Source organism: Zootermopsis nevadensis, unplaced genomic scaffold, assembly GCF_977971745.1.
Source record: "Zootermopsis nevadensis isolate Lab colony 2312 unplaced genomic scaffold, Znev_1.0 Znev_ptg000007l, whole genome shotgun sequence".
Classification (NCBI taxonomy): Eukaryota; Metazoa; Arthropoda; class Insecta; order Blattodea; family Termopsidae; genus Zootermopsis; species Zootermopsis nevadensis.
The window spans coordinates 536575-552858 of record NW_028259139.1 but is presented as its reverse complement, the minus strand read 5'-3'; the positions used below and the strand labels follow the sequence as shown (position 1 = coordinate 552858).

At 38.0% G+C, this 16284-nt stretch overlaps 1 protein-coding gene across 12 annotated transcripts in view; it reads right to left on the bottom strand.

Moving 5' to 3' along the window:
* The window catches only part of LOC110829836 (uncharacterized), a 193107-nt gene that overhangs the window by 140528 nt on the left and 36295 nt on the right, over positions 1–16284 (bottom strand). Inside the window, exon 3 of one of the 12 annotated variants that reach the window (XR_015533878.1) lies at positions 9302–10574. The exons of 10 other annotated variants lie outside the window; for them this stretch is intronic. The gene's annotated coding sequence lies outside the window, so the exon portion shown is untranslated. Of the gene's footprint in view, positions 1–9301; positions 10575–16284 lie in introns of those variants that run through there. One more of the 12 variants, XR_015533876.1, reaches the window with a different exon arrangement.

The following is a 16284-nucleotide window of genomic DNA, read 5'->3' as shown; positions in this document are numbered from 1 at the left end:
AGATCCTGAAATACAAAGACCTTCTCATTGAAATACAGAGAATGTGGAAAGTGAAAACAAAAATAATTAAAATAATTATAGGAGCAACTGGAACCGTCTCCAAGTCACTCAGAAAATATTTGGCCAACATTCCGGGCGAACACGACATCAGGGAATTGCAAAAAACTGCCATTTTGGGAACTTCAAACATAATCCGAAAGACGCTTTCGTAAAATAAAATTATATAATACATGTAATACGTATTAAAAACAAAATGTATCCCGGAAATAGCTGCTGCCCTATGTACCTTAGGGACAAGGTCTGTCTCGGGTACGTGGAAGTACATACCCCATAAAGTGGTGGATATTTAATGGGATAATTCAATTCAATTCAATAATATTAATGTTTGAAATGAATTCTGACGCCATTGCTATCTGGGCAGTCGCTTTGCAAAACAAATTTATTCACGCTGAGATTTTAGGTCTCACTGCGGTAAGAATGAAGATGTCTTGTCATCTGAAATGTTGTATTTGTTATTATTGCTTCAAAACACATGCGACATTTACTGAAAATTATGACTGTCCTATATCTCTTTCGCTACATCATCAAAATCCCCCCTGGGTTGGGTCACCGGTTCATCAATACCAGTCACTTCGCGTATCCGGAGATGACAACACACCGTTCACAACCCAGCATCTGCCGGCCCGGAGTGACAAATGGAATTTCTCCACAGACAACAGATAACGGAAAGTCCCTGCTGTTGGTGTTCTAACAGAACAAGTGGCTTTTTGTGACGATGGTACAGAAATACGACAGAGCGCAGAGTCTTCGTGTCATAAGCAGACCCTTTCACATTGTAAAGAGCTGGAATTCTGTCTTGGGATCCCGCAATATTTAGTCTGCTAAGTTCCTGTAGTTTTCGACAGTACATCTAGCGAATATAGTTAAGTTATCTTAAAATAGGCCTTTATGAATTTCCCAGTTCGAATTTGGGCTGAAGTATCGCAATCTTCTGGGTTGTAGCGCCGTGTATTCTGGTAGACGTTTACCGACGTTTCAGAGGTACTTGCTGCCTCCATCATCACTGCACTCTAATGATGGTGACAGCAAGCATCTATAAACGTCGGCCAGATTACACAGCTCAATATCCCACAATACAGTCCTTTTGTAGGCCTATTAGGAGTAGACACTAATTTGATAATAAAATGGAAGGAAACGGTCGTGACCCAAGGAATAATATTAACCCGGAGTTTGAATAAAAGAACTGAAAAGAAAAACGAAAAACCTCAGCCAGGATAGACGGCCTCCGGTCAGATATTTGAAAACCATCTTCACCGAGACTCACCCAGAACAGTTTTCATATCTGTTAACTTAGTTCCTGTAAACTTCTATCCAACACGAACAAAAAATTTTCCTTGGCGTAATTCTTTTATTCTCTGGGCTTAGTTTCCGAGCTACAGAAACCATTCTTGCCGGGAATTGAACCAATTACCGTTTTTCTCGGTATTGTACTCTTTACGTTCATATAATCTCCTCCCAGTAACAAGCAACTTTTGTCTCGGCGTAATTCTTCTATCCATACATTCGAACATGAAAGATTTTTGTATACGTGTAAAGACGTGGCCTTTTAGTTAGTCTCTGACGTCTTTCTGTAAACCACCTACGCCTACGCCAAATCAGTGCAACCGATTTTTGAATTCCAGTACGTCCTTGTTCCCTAAGGGAAACAGGCACATGATAGATGAATTGGTGGCTTCCTTCACGAAGGCAGAGGACAAAATCTCTGGTTTCGCAGTAAAATAAATGTACACACCCTGGCAAGGTAGGCAACACCATGATTTTTCAGGGTGATTAATCATTAACGTATCGTGGAGTTGACACTTGTTTGCTGTACACTACCTATTCAGAAAACATCATACTTCTTTAACTTGCCGCAAACATAATAATACCGAGACATAATGCACAGCACAAATAATTTAATGTTTTATTATTAGTGTAATGCATCTACAGCCAGAAGGCTAATTACAGATACAGCACGAGAGAAGAAGACAATGATAAATATGGAAAATAGATTATCAAGAAATGACATGATTGTAGAGAAAGTTAATAAACAGAAGAAAATTTCAACAGAATATAACGAGCTTTTTGTAATAATAATTAAATTAAGTCAGTTATGTCAAATAGAGTAGAGAACTCTTTAACAAACCATGTTTATTCGTGGCTCCAACCCTTCAGCCAGGATTATTAGAAGGGGTAAATCATAAATATTAAATATGCCTACGTTTTAAAATAACCCATTGTTTTCTTCTTCTTATATCTCCGAGATACGTTTTCCATTTTTCAAGTGTTCAATTGCATGCAGGGAAGCACACAGTAAGGTGATGTACTATGTTCATTGAGTACAAAGGTCTTCATCATCGTATGAGTTCAGATTCTGGCCTTTCAGATTGTGACTGTGTGGTCTTGTGGGTTTAAACAGTGGTAGTATATTCCTCAAAAACGTTGGTTAACAACCTATAAGACCATATGATTTTATACTACCTAAGATCACAATCTGAACATTCTTTATTTTTTTGAAAAATGAACTTTAGGAAATATTTTTAAAATACTAATAAAAATACTTCACGATATTTACGTACACATAGATGTCTTGGCCCATCCAGACAGTAGGTATCAATCCGAACGATGTTTCTAAAGGTTTAAAGTGGCTAGAGCATGAAGCTGACAAACTCAGCTAAACCAATTAGTTTCGGTCAAGCCTTGCTATCTGCAATTAGCAATGCAAACTATTAGTAATTACGGGAAATTTTGATGCAGCAAATATATACATAACAGCAATAGAAGTTTGTGCTGATTTTTAATAATATTTTTGGTTGAATGGCATTCCTAGCATTGTGTGTTACAAGTTCGGGTGGAGAAACTCTCACAACATCGCAATCCCACGACTTTCTGATTGTCTACACGACAGTCAGTCGACATAATGTTGATCCAATTTCAGTGTCGATGTATACGAAACATGGCACTTAGAAGACGTCCTCTTGTCACGGCGCTAATTAATGTTCTATTTTTACCCTTTTTGTATAATTGGATGTAGGATGAAATGAATTTTACAGTGGAAGAAAGCTTTAAAGACGATGTATAGTACTTTTAACCTGCAGAGTCCTGGGGACACTTTGTCGGTGTCTTCTTGAAAAGTGAGGAGAGGTACATGAAACTCTTGACATTCTCACGTTATATAGAAGAAGACAAGCGTGAAGGTGCTTGATCGTCCGTGAGACAGAATGCCTTCAACCTGGTTTCCTTCGTATTATTTCACTGTTCACCTGAGCAGGACCTCCTACAGATTTCTATTTCATAAATTTCTTAAGCGGAAACAAATGTCGGTCTAATTGTTTCCTTGATCTTTAGTTATCTATCATTTTTATAAAGCATATATCGAAATATGTTTCGTAAGAACTGTGTTTCACGTCACTCGTCAAATATTGATAAAAATTATAAAACTGTAACTTACCTTCTGGTAAAGTAGTTACAAGGCAAAGCTACTTTTATTGGATAGATATTTTAAATTTTACGTAATTTATTCTAACAGATCTTAATAACCTAAAAAGTCTTATTCTAATAAATATTACAAACCAGCAAAAATTATTCCAGTGATATTATTTACCAAAAATCGTGAAAGGAAAGACACAGAATTGTATTATTTAACATCATCTATCATACCAACTAACTACTAATCTGCATGAAACAGAGTCCTCCTTCAAAAGATAGTAATTGCGTTGATAGTAAAAAAATTCTCAGCTTTCAATGGAACCCGAATATTCATTAACGTGTTCCCACTGGATCCTATCCTGTGCCAGCTGAATCCAGTCCACATCTTTAAGGCCGGGTTTAATGTTATACTCCTATCTCATAAGATTATTTTTTCTTAAATCCTTTATTTTTGGTTTGTTCAAAAGCGTCTTCTTATTGTAATAAAGCAAACTTCTTACACCCCTAAGACAACATATGGCGAGACGTGACCTCGTATTCTGATGTCTCAAGACTTTGCAGTTTATTGATCAAATCAAATCCCACAATCGAACAGCACAAGAGACACGTATTCCAGCTTTCAAACAAATGTTTTAGGCCGGATTCGCGTAATTGCAATAACCGGTTCCTTAGCAGCCAATTAGAATTTGACTAGAAATTTCACTTTTCTCGCTTTCTGTTATCAGTCACTACCAGACAGCATTCCGCCATGTTATTTCTGTTGAATTAATCAGCAAAGTTCCCTCATATTACAACTGTTCATAAATTTTACATTAACATTCCGTAAATACGTTCTTTTCCAGGTGTTTGAGTGATATATTTTAGTCTATTAGCCTATTATGTCTTTCTGTATCAGCCTAGTTATTAGAAATTCCTTCTTGAGAATCTGCCAGTCGTTCAGCTGCTCAAGAAACTAGCCCCTCTGTATTGTACGATTAATAATCTGGTCCCCACTACACACACAATTTTTTTTTTTTTTGTGAATTTTAATATTATCCTGTCATCTTTGCCTTTGTATCCGAAACAGAGTTTGTGGGTAGAATTATGAATCTTTTTCTCGTCTCTCACATACGTTCTACATGTCCTGTCCATCTGACCAACCTTGATTTCATCATCCTAAAAGCATTGTGAGAGAAATACAAAATTATAGAGAATCCTGCCATGTTACATTTTTGTCTCGGCACGTATACCTAGGTTGTCCTATACGATCACGCGACTGGGATGCGATCCAGGGACAGTGATGGATAAAGTTCACTGTCTGCTGCATGTCAGTGCAGTGGTATTGGACCATCACTCACTTCTGTACCAGGCTTGAAGGAGCCCGACTGTGAGTAATGGAAACCATGTCATGTCAACCCTACGGGGGACCCAGGTAGGTTCCAAACGGGTGTTAAGAAACATTATTCTCTATCCATATGTCTCGCATCGTTTACTCAAAATACGTATTGGGTCACGGACAATTTACATTATACCTTCACCAGAAATGTCTCTAGAAACCTAATGTTCATTATCGTGTTCACAAAATCCTGCTATAAGACCTCATTATGAAACATATCAATTTCACACTCAGTCAAAGATTTCTGTCTTCTGGGTTGTTGCGCCGTGTAGTATGGTAGATATTTACCACACTACACGGCGCAACAACCCATAAGACAGAAATCTTCATACTCGCCGCTGTGACAACCTCAAATCACACTCAGTTTCGGAGGAACATACTACACATCCCTGAAGATTAAGGCATTATATCCTCCCAAACCTGAAGGACTTCATCCATCGTTGAAGTGTTTTAGAACAACAACGTTTCGGAAGGTTATTCTACTACCGTCTTCAGGTAAGCAGTGGGCGAACAGAAACCTACTCTACTGGGCACCCTTTGTTGATCGCCTCGAACGTGGAACTATGCTTCCACGTTCTGTATACGACACAATGGTCCAATGACAATACAACATATTCTTAATTTTTGGCGGTGTCCATAATTTTAAACATCCTATAAAAGCGAATCGGGGTCTCTGATAACGGGAACGGCTGACGATGCAGGGAAAATGTCAGTGGGAGAGGTGAGATGTAAGGAGAGGAGGATATGAGAGTCTGTTGAAAGGAAGAGTGTGATAAAACGAAAATGAAGAGAAAAGTTAGTGATGTGTAACTTCGACCAAAACGGAAGTAAAAGTTGGATTCTTTTGACTACGGGATGCAATGTGTCGAGAGGGCGCGGCAGTTTCTAAACGGTGAAGATATGCCACACGACATTACTGCAACAGAAACGAGCCTGTCAGAAACTGCGGTCTTTTGAGATCAAAACGCGAAACCCAAATCTAGATCACCAGCAACTCAGAATTCTTTAACGCCGCCATGTTTGTATCGAAAGATTGGATGCCTCAAGTGTCACGATGTTTACGCTGAGGGAATAAACAGCAGTTATCAGAGGTTCATCAATATTTAACCACTTCATACCTATCAATAAAATCCCAGTTTTATCGGCTGCATTTTCACCATGACATCCAATAACCTGTCCCTGTCGCTGAGAGCCTTACGATGTTCTCTATGAGCATTATCATTTGTATTTGCTAAATGCCGTAATGCTAACAAAATCCTACGATTTGATCTCGGCACAATCGTTAACATTTGCAATCTTATTATGAACGCTTTGTATTACTACAAGTAGTAAGATTGCTATTTTATGGATAAGAACAGGGGTCCTCAACCTTTTCCAGAACTAAGGCTACACTTACCCTTACTTACTGACTCGATGACCACAAGGTTATAAAAGATTTAAAGTTATTAAAATGTCATTATAATTTTCTAAAACTACTAAAGTAGGTCTAGTATTGGAAACATGTTCACGTTAGGCTTACATATTCATATCAAGCTACTCGTAATAATTCTATTTTACGTGTCACATATCTAACACTGATTTCATTTAAGTAATCTTTAAACATCAGGTTCAGTTTGCCTTGCTGTCAATCTCACGCATCGCTCAAAGCGTTCTTCATTGACATGAACAGCAGCTCACAGCAAGTTCCTTCGATATACTGACGTCATTAACAAACTGTTTTTTTTATCTTCTAATTTTGGGTAAATACTATAACGGGCAAATGCTTTACCTCACACAAAATAACACGGCATTGCCACAAAATAATGGCAGGCTGCATGCGGACAGCGCGTTTAGAAAACTTGTTATAGCGGAATAACTTAAGTCCATATTGTCCTACATTTCATTGTGTTCTTTTGTTCAAAAATTTAGTTATGAGCATTAGAGTTCAAGCATGATATATCATTGCAAACAATATTCAAGCAACAAATATTAGATGAAATTAATGACAAAGAATGAAACATTAAGATTAAAAGTGTGACTCTAACCTTCATGGTGTAACCGGTTAGTTCTTTTGAAACGTCGCTAACCATCTACAAGACCACACGGCTTCACAATCCAGAAGACTACAATTTTATTTTCATCTCCCAAAAAAAAACTCAAATCTAAGAATTTATTATCAAAATCAGTTTAGTGGATTTTGAGATGGAATACTGACATACTTTCTCGTTAAAACACTATCTGGCACGACTTAACATACCGTAGATCCCCCCAGCACATATTTCAGTAAATTATTTTAAGCTACACAGGCACTGAATATAAAATTGGTATAGATCCCTAACTAGAACCCTTGTTTGCGTATCTCTTCGTGATGAATTATTGTAATGGGCCCCAGTATGGTCCGCTTTCATCCTGGCTATTAGTCTTATGGGACAGGTTGCTTGGGGCGTGTCTCTTTCACAGCGATGGATAGCTTTATGATACTCGTTTTCCTTTCGGTGGTCGTGGAAGATGAACGAGAAGTCACACTCCCCACTCTCCCTCGTGCCATCTCACAGTTCTGCCAACATTATCTCCAGCCAAATATTTACAATGAAAGGTGCTATCATGTTCGCCATATATCATAGACATCAGAACATGTGAAAGGCAATTTTTATGTATGTAACAAGTTAAGTTTTTGTTTCTAAGTAATGGCCCTAGTGTCTTCAGTAAATGATTGCAAATCGAAACTTACTTTCATACGCAGAGGTGGAGTGGTGTGTTATTTATGGCTTGGCAAGAGTAGTACTTGGCTTTATGCAGACTAGTTTGTATTAAATGTGATAAAAATAATATTTTTTGGAATCCTTGCCATCAGCTTGCATCTTACTGTCCGTTTCTTCACGTATTAACATAAAATCAACTTAGATTCATGACGTCAAATGAGACTGGGCAAGGAAATTTATAATGATTCTAGAAGTATGTTCTAGGTCGTCTTATGGGCTATTACGTCCAATGGCGCCTCTTCTATTTTCTCACACCGGACTCCGGTGTTATTTTATTTATTCTATCAGATATTACTAAAAGCGAGCCACAAACTACACGTTTTGTTGTAACAATAGCATATTCATTTTCTATATACAGGGCTATTCAAAAAGATTGTCGGGGTTTTGTGAATTTTTTGGAGGCAAGGAAGCGGTCGTGGCCTAATTTCCGGCATATACGGACATTTGACTGGAGGAACTGAGGGGTGCCCCGAACCTCGGTCATTACAGTCAGTTTCCAGGCCGAGATTTGAACCCGAGCCTTCCTGAATACAAAACAGGATTTCTAATGACACAGCCGCATGCATGAACGAAATAAAATATCATGGCAAATTTTATTTGGATAAGTTCAAAAAAAGTTCCAGCTTGTGAGAATTAAATATAATCTGTACGAGATGCTGGTATCAGAACGGGTGTTAAAAAACCGCGTGGTGTAGTCTAGTTTTTGTTAAAAAAAAATTCCATACACGCAACGAATTATTTTGGCCATATGGACAACAACAACAAATTGCTCAAGGAAGTCTGTAGATCTGCTGTATAATGAGGTATACCGAATGTTCCTCTTACGCGCAATCGTGGAAACACCTGCACAAATTTGCGTAATTGGCGTGATTTCATTTTTCTACCGTAGCACGTGAGTGTTGAGGGTGGCGTTTTAAATGGCGTACGCTGTAGTTCAAAACACAGAACTGACACACACGCCATTGTACATTACGGTGCTCATATGTACTGTATATGAATACTTTGGTTTGAAACAATTTTGCCGGGCAGGAAGCAAATCTAATTTAAATTTGACATTTGCGTTCTATGTAATAAGCATGCCATTCTCTAAGTGTTCGTAATATGTAATGAAGTATATAAAACTATGTCAAGATTTTATAACCACAGAAATAAATCACTCTCGATTTGAAATATTACATAAGCCACCGTTCTTTCATTTATTTAATTAGACGAAATAAGTGGGCCCCTAGGGTTGATCCCAGCTTTCTGAAGAAGCCAAGCTAAGATATTCCTCCTTGTTTGCTTTCATTTCGTTTAAAATAAAATAAAAATAATAAGTACTGTGAAAACAAGAAATTCTGACGAATTATTAAATCTCCAATTCTTTGTTTTTCATTTTATGGTTTCAGCTCGTTTTCTTTTACTCCACTTCAGTTTTTCCTCTTAAAACTTTCTTTCGTAATACGGAGTCTAAAAAAGAAAAGGCTGCTGCCTACATCTTTAGTTTCCTTGCTTCATTAAGGAGAGAAAACTCTTATCAAAGGTGAACTTGGTCAGACGTAAACCCCCCCCCCCCCCCCAGGAAACACTCACAGCGCGCTGTGTTCTTGTATGAAGGAATTCTTTATGTCGTAGAGAGTTCAAGGGGGGGGGGGGGGGGGGGGCTGATTCCTAACCTCAACGCGATACGCTCATTCTTCCAGGTTTACATGGACTCCAGACGAACAAGAGAGTGTAATGGCTCACTAATCAGAATAAGCAGTTCTGAAAACAAGAGTGGAAAGGCGCAGGGCCTATTCCAATTTGGAATTATATTTATTTTTACCAAAGGCTTTCTTTCCTATACTTTATACCTCACTGGCTTTAGAATTCTTATATTTCAGTGAAACGCATTTATTATAACAAGTTAATTACAACGTACAATCTTGAAATTTCTCGTACTACCGTGTAGTTACAATTAACAGACACAAGATTAAATAAAGTTATTATTGCAGACAATACATAATTTATATTGTCCCCCATACTAATGATTATTATCTCACACATTGTAGTATAATCAGTCTATTACCTGGTGCCTATCATATTCATATTTATTTACAATTATTGAAATATCGAATTATTAAAATATTTAAGAAAATTAAAATACGTACGTGGATATCCAGACCCTTAGTTATAAAATCTATAAATCTTTCTAACATTGAAAGTAGTGCCATTCCTTATTTCAATAAATGTATAACATAAGTCATAATAATATTCTCGTTTCCTGGTTCGTGTATGTAATACTAACTCCCGGTCCTCGTATCATTGTTTATCAATACAAGTTATTTTATAAAAAAGGTATAAACCCCTGGTATATCCCCTAGTCCTGTAAGATATATTATATTTTAACATAACAGGTCCATCTACGCATAGGTTTCAAAAGTGGGCTCTTCCCTTGATGTCTTACAATAACAGATTTGTAACTCTTGCTTGCCCTGAGGATGAGGGCAGAGGTTTCTCTCGAAACGTTGACAGTAGATATGGTTTATTCACTATTCAGCCATCTGACGCGGCTTGTAACCCAAGAATCTTTCATCAACTTTAGTAGCCGCGAAATCTTCACTTTATACATTATTAGATTTTCTAACATTTCAAGTTCACATGGCGGCTAGTATGAGGATGACTTGTCTTCTTGGATATGGCGCCGTGCAATCTGGTAGTTTATCTGCGTCTGAGAGTCGCTTGCTGCCTCAATATTCAAGACGCAACATCCTAGTAGAGAGTCGTCTTCAGCTACTTAGCTGCTTGAAGCCGAAATTGTCTCCATTATGTCAGTACAAATCGTGAGCTGTAACATTTTTGAACTTCCATCGAGTTGTGTGTCTCCAGTCGAGGGGATGCTGTTTAAGTAGAGGAACTCACGTCTCCAACAAAAGTTAATGAGTCCACCGGCAGCGAGGCGTGCACAGGTAGTACTGGTTGCCATAACGACACGTTCACCCCAGTGAACCCAGCACGATCCGGAATCAAATCTAAGGAAAAGCTTCGAGTTAACAGCATCAAATTAAGAGTCTCCTTACAAAAGAAGACAGTGCACCCTCCCACAATATAGTTTTTCAACTCTCAGACTGCAGGAGAACTTCATAACCAAGTGAAAAGGCCTATGTTTGTCGTCTACCTACATGTCATTGTGAGTGGTCCAGTTCACGGCTCGTAAATTCAGATCTTGTAAGGTAAAATTAACTTTGGTCACGTTCGTATAGAACGTCAAATAATAAAATTACTACAAATAATAATTTATATAAAATAAATGCGAACGTCTGTTGGCTGAATTAGACATAACAATAAAAGCTACGTAAACGCAAAAAGTCGTAAATCTGAAACGATGGCGAATCTGAAAATAACTTAATATACGTGTGTTTCAAATGAACAGTTTCCGTGTGTGTTGTACTAAAGCTCTAAACAACGACGTATTTCTTTATATTTTGGCAGCATTTAAACGTTCTGAATTGAATGATAGCAAGAATTCGTCCAAATTTCATAGACTCGTAACTTCCTCGTGAATATATAATCCTGATACGTTACTTTCGTTACGACAAAAAATATTTAAACTCTGCTTCAGTGTCACCAATTTTAAAAAACAGAAATTTTGCAGCGTGGGTTCGTCTCTTCTTGTGGTAACACTGACTCCTCGCATAAGGCAGTAGATGAGTTCTTTTTCTGCTCTGGGCCCTTGCAATAGCCCCGCTGGCTTCTTACAGCTGTGCAGGGTAGCAGAAATATCAACAGAGGATTTAAGTTTCGCTTCTGCAGACGGCCGCCCTGATTGAAATGGAATACGAAGACGTGGTATTGTTTACATCACTTAGTTGAACTCTTGAAAAAAATAATAGGAAGACAAAGTGGAACAAAATGCAAAACAAGTCTGGCAAAGTCCTCATTATTTTCTTTCCGATACAGTGAACGGAAACATCTTACACAAGGAGGAAGGGTCCTTACTAATTGTAGCTTTCGAAATTGTCTCTCTCGTTACTAGGCATATACGTAGGCTATAGAGAGCCTTATGCGGTGTGTCACTTCTTTGTCAGGTTTCCGTCGGGTTTTGTCGTCTCTTTGGGCTGGTTTTAGAGAGAAATACCCAAGGCTTAGAGCAACCTACAGGGTTAGTTTGTCAGCATGAAGCCTTGTAGATCAATTGGCCAATATTTGAAAGTCATGACTTCAAAGTCGCTGTGAAGTTACAATTTTACAATATAATCCTGCGTGGTGAGGGTTCAGCATCATCGCCACGAAGATAATGTAGTGGTGTACGATTAGTTGAGGTTCTCACGGAGGTAAATATGTTGATGGTGAACTTCTGGGTTACAACGCACGTGTACTTGTATCTTCATCCCTAAATATAGAGGCAGTATTCATCTTTAGCGTCTGCACTCACCTATGACTCCACACAACGCCATAATCTAGAAGTCCACAGTAAAAGCTATTCGATAATATGCAAAGAAAATCATATTATTATTCTTCTTCCTCTTGGTTTAGTTACCAGTGTTGTGTTTGGTACTACAGAGCCGCCTGGTATGATAATACCGAACGTAAAAAAAGATGTAAATTTTAGACAAGTAATATTTTGAGTTTTGCGATTTGCATGTTGAATCTGAGCAGAAAATTAAAGATTTTATGTTATGGAGAAAAATGCAGAATAAATTTTAACAATACGTGCAAATAATATTAGCTTGAAGACAATTACATGCTGGGTTAGGGCTGAAGTCCCTAACTTAGGAATGTGAGTATAATGATATGCTTGGTCAGGGATATCGCACACCGCATTTATCGTTGATTGATGATTTTGGTGCAAAGGTGTACTATTTTTGTGGGTCTTGCATAATTCTTAGAATGAACAGCGACTATTTCCTTAAACAACATCACCATTTGATATTTTTATGGGTAAAGTGTTGTGTTTTCTTTGCTGTACTGACTGAATTATAAAATGTTATTTAGAAGATCTCCCAGCTTCAAAGGGTTAAATCTAATTCCTAATATGGATCTACTCTTTAGTCAAGTCCTCGACGCCTGTAATTTGATGAGCGTAGCCGGAGACAGGGACAAATTACAGAACAAGAGAACGCTACCTTTTTCGGATGAAAACTGGGGACCATTACAGTCTTAATGGATCTCAGTATTGTAGTGACTTTGTTTCTAACAATTTTATAACCAATGGGAGGAATTTTGGAGTGAAACAGCTGCCGAACATTCGCGTTGTGAAGATAAAAGGGTGCTTCTTAATTCTTCAGGCACCTGTCCTTGCCTATCTTTGACCGTCGCCATTCGATTAATTCCGTTAAGAACCTTCCAAAACTAACTTACATCGTTTTATACCTTTAATTGGGCAATACATAACGTTACGAGGCTCTGACACAAGGAGTAATGGTGTGGCCTTCCTTGTGGGTGTTATGTACGAGAGCAATTTAAGGAACTCTGATAATTGCCTCCTTTGGTGTCTGGAGTGCTTCAAGCTGTTACTGCTTCTGGTATCCGGGACATGGCTACCGGCAGAATAGTGCCGTGCCCAGAAATTTTCAATATTGATAAATATTATCGTAAACAGGCACGTAAAATTTTGCATAACGTGAATAGTTACAATGGGTTTCATGAGATGCGGGAGCTGTAAATGAAAAGGTTAAGATGCCCATTACTGACTGTCACAGAACTCTGAGATGGTAGAGTAGAAAATAATTTAAACATGATGACGTAATTCCAAAGCTCCTTTCTTCGTATTCAATTTACATGTACATGGTTGCCATATAGTCAGTCTGTTCTTAACAGTGCCTACGAGAATAATGAGTAGGATGCTGGACATTGCAGTAAGAATAGAACTTTGAAGGAAACAATCTCTCTTTTGCAGTGAGAATCAAGAAACTTATAAATATGAAATGCGTAGCTACTGATTGTTCTGAAGCAGGTAAACTCAGTTATCACTGGGCTGTAAAGTGTTAATAATTCTATAATTTAGTGCTGTATAATACGACTTACTACTTACAAATTATTTTTTCCAGCTAAATAATAGTTTCGAAGATAAAATATACACAAGGATGAAATGAACTGTTAGGCGTTCAATTATACAATTCGTTTGATGAAGGCACAAATGATAAGTTCAACCATGTTCATGCTCCCTACTGATTTTGTAGACTATAATTATACCAAAAAGTGACTTAAACAAACTCTATAACAATTACGCCTACGTTATACAAAGTTTCCAATTTCTATCGCATAATCCGATTATCCTTATCAAACAGGAAAAGTTGTTTAAAACTGCTTTGTAGAATGTAGCAATTCATAACTATAAATCTATATTACGTTCACTTACAAAGTTGAACGCAACTGCTACAAAGAATTAAGTCGATTTCATTGTTTTTTTACGGCGATACTTAATTCGCATCGGGAATGGCTGTGAGATATGCAGTTCCAGCTGGAAGCTGGGGTTGACAGTTGCGTTCAACTTCATCAGAGCATTTACTGTAAAATGATTACAAACTGCTGACAGTTTGAGGCGCTATCGCGTAGGTTTAAAGAAGAACAGCGAATCATTTTGTTTGAGAACAGGGAGCTAAGAAGAAAATTTGTACGTGAAACTGAGAAAGTGACAGAATGTCGCGGAAAATTACAATTAGGGGCTTTATAATCTGTGCTTCTCACCAAATATTATGAGATACGAAGAAGGATATGATGGACGGTCCATAAATCACGACTGCAGAGGTAATTAATGTATACAAAACATTGGTAAACACGAAGGAAAGAGAACACCTGCTAGATCTGAGATACGATGGGATGATGTTGCGTCTTAACAGAATAGAATATAAACATTTGTACTGAATGTAACTGGCTGGTTCTTAAGCTTGGAAAACAGTAATGAAATTTCAGGTTACATAAATGACCGGAAATTATTTTCCAACTATTAGATTATCTAGAAGGACTCTGCCCTATGAAGTTGAATACTTTCTAAAATTATGATTAAATGGATCAGACAGATATTTTAGAAAAATCTGTCTGTGTCAGTTTTAAGCCCCGGTAGCTGCTAGCCCATTTTGTGACCGCACTGTTGGGCCCACAGCTCAACACACAATTCTGATGTTTTTATCTTGTTGGCAGTTGTTCCATTGGCACGCATAACTCTGTGATTGTGATGTCAATTTAAAACAAGATAACACGGACGTGAAGTTTTAAGTAACCGCGCGATCAAAAGATTCGGAACTCCGAGGCCCTTGGGTTCTCTTCATCATCTGATAGTGGCTCTGGTTCCATCTGTCAGCCTGCTTGTCATTTCGAGAGCAGCCAGTGATTTTACGCTTCTAAGGAGACAGTCCTGGCAAAATGTTAAAAATGGACTGAAAATTTCTGTCTGTAACACATCAAGACTTTGTGGTGGAAAGTTTTTCTTCCGTCCGTTTCCTATACGAAATCGTGTAGAGCCAAAAAGAAATTGATTTTCTTGCGAGCAATTTCTTTTGCCAAAAACGTAACAGAATTAGAAGTTTCGTAATTTATACATTTCATCTGCTGTACACGGAAACAAATTCCGTTCTTTTCCCATGTCACTATCTTGCGGGTGGAAGGAAAACATATACTATGTAAGCCAAATCATTACCGATATAGGTACTGAAACTACGAGCTACAAAATACTGCAGCTTGGAAATAATGTATATTATCTACCACACCTCCCAACCCTCTGAATCCCTAGCCGTTCACTTCAAACGGACCTCGGACGCACAGACGGGAAACGAACATCAAATCGCTATTTTGATGTTAAACTTGTGTCAGAATTCTGTGTTAGGCTTATCATCTGCAGACCATTACCTGATAAACCTAAAGAAGGTTCGATGCATGTAACAGGCTTTAAAATTTGACCTCGGGTAGATACTGATCCTTTCATAATACTGAAATAAAACATCTGATATAGGAAAACGCGTATAACGAGAATAACATGTACAATTATATTAAAACGTTTCGGCACAGCACGGCAAAACTTTCTTGTAGATACCACATTTTCTCCTGTTTTGTATCTGTTAGGTGCGGAACTCAACAGTTTATATTCCTCTAAATCTGTGTGACCTAGATCTAATGAGTTAACATTTTCACATGACCTAATTTCACACTTGGGTTTTCAGTATCACTCACCCTCATAAGCTGATCCAAGGGTGAGAGGATTGAAATCAGACTCCACTGGCCCTCACTTAAGCACGCCATCGGTAGTAAAAACCACCGCTGATACTATCTCGTCGCAGACCGGCATCTGACAGGACCGTCCCACGTCACGATTGTCCCGCGTAGGTCCAGACCTTAGTTAACTGCGTGTGTTTCAGTCACTTCGTTGACTTCGCACCGTTTTCTACAGTGATTAACACACATGCTTCGTCTCTGAAAGGCCCCATCTTCGATTCTCGTCCCAGATAACAATTATCACAGGGACTTAGACGATTTTAACAGTCCGTCCACCTTAAAACAGGACTCTACTGCCTTATTCAAAATTATTCTTAATTAAAAATTCGCTGTCTCTGTTCTATTTGATACTATACGATGTTGAGAAAACTATATATAGACTCACACTACTTCTGCACTTCTGTGGAGGAGTGGAATTCATTGTCGCCTTGCAGGAAGTGCTCTCGAAGACCGTAGATTAACGGTTGTAATACAAATACTATTTTGATACATCATCAAAAGTTTATTCATATTGATATATTTGTTCTCCTG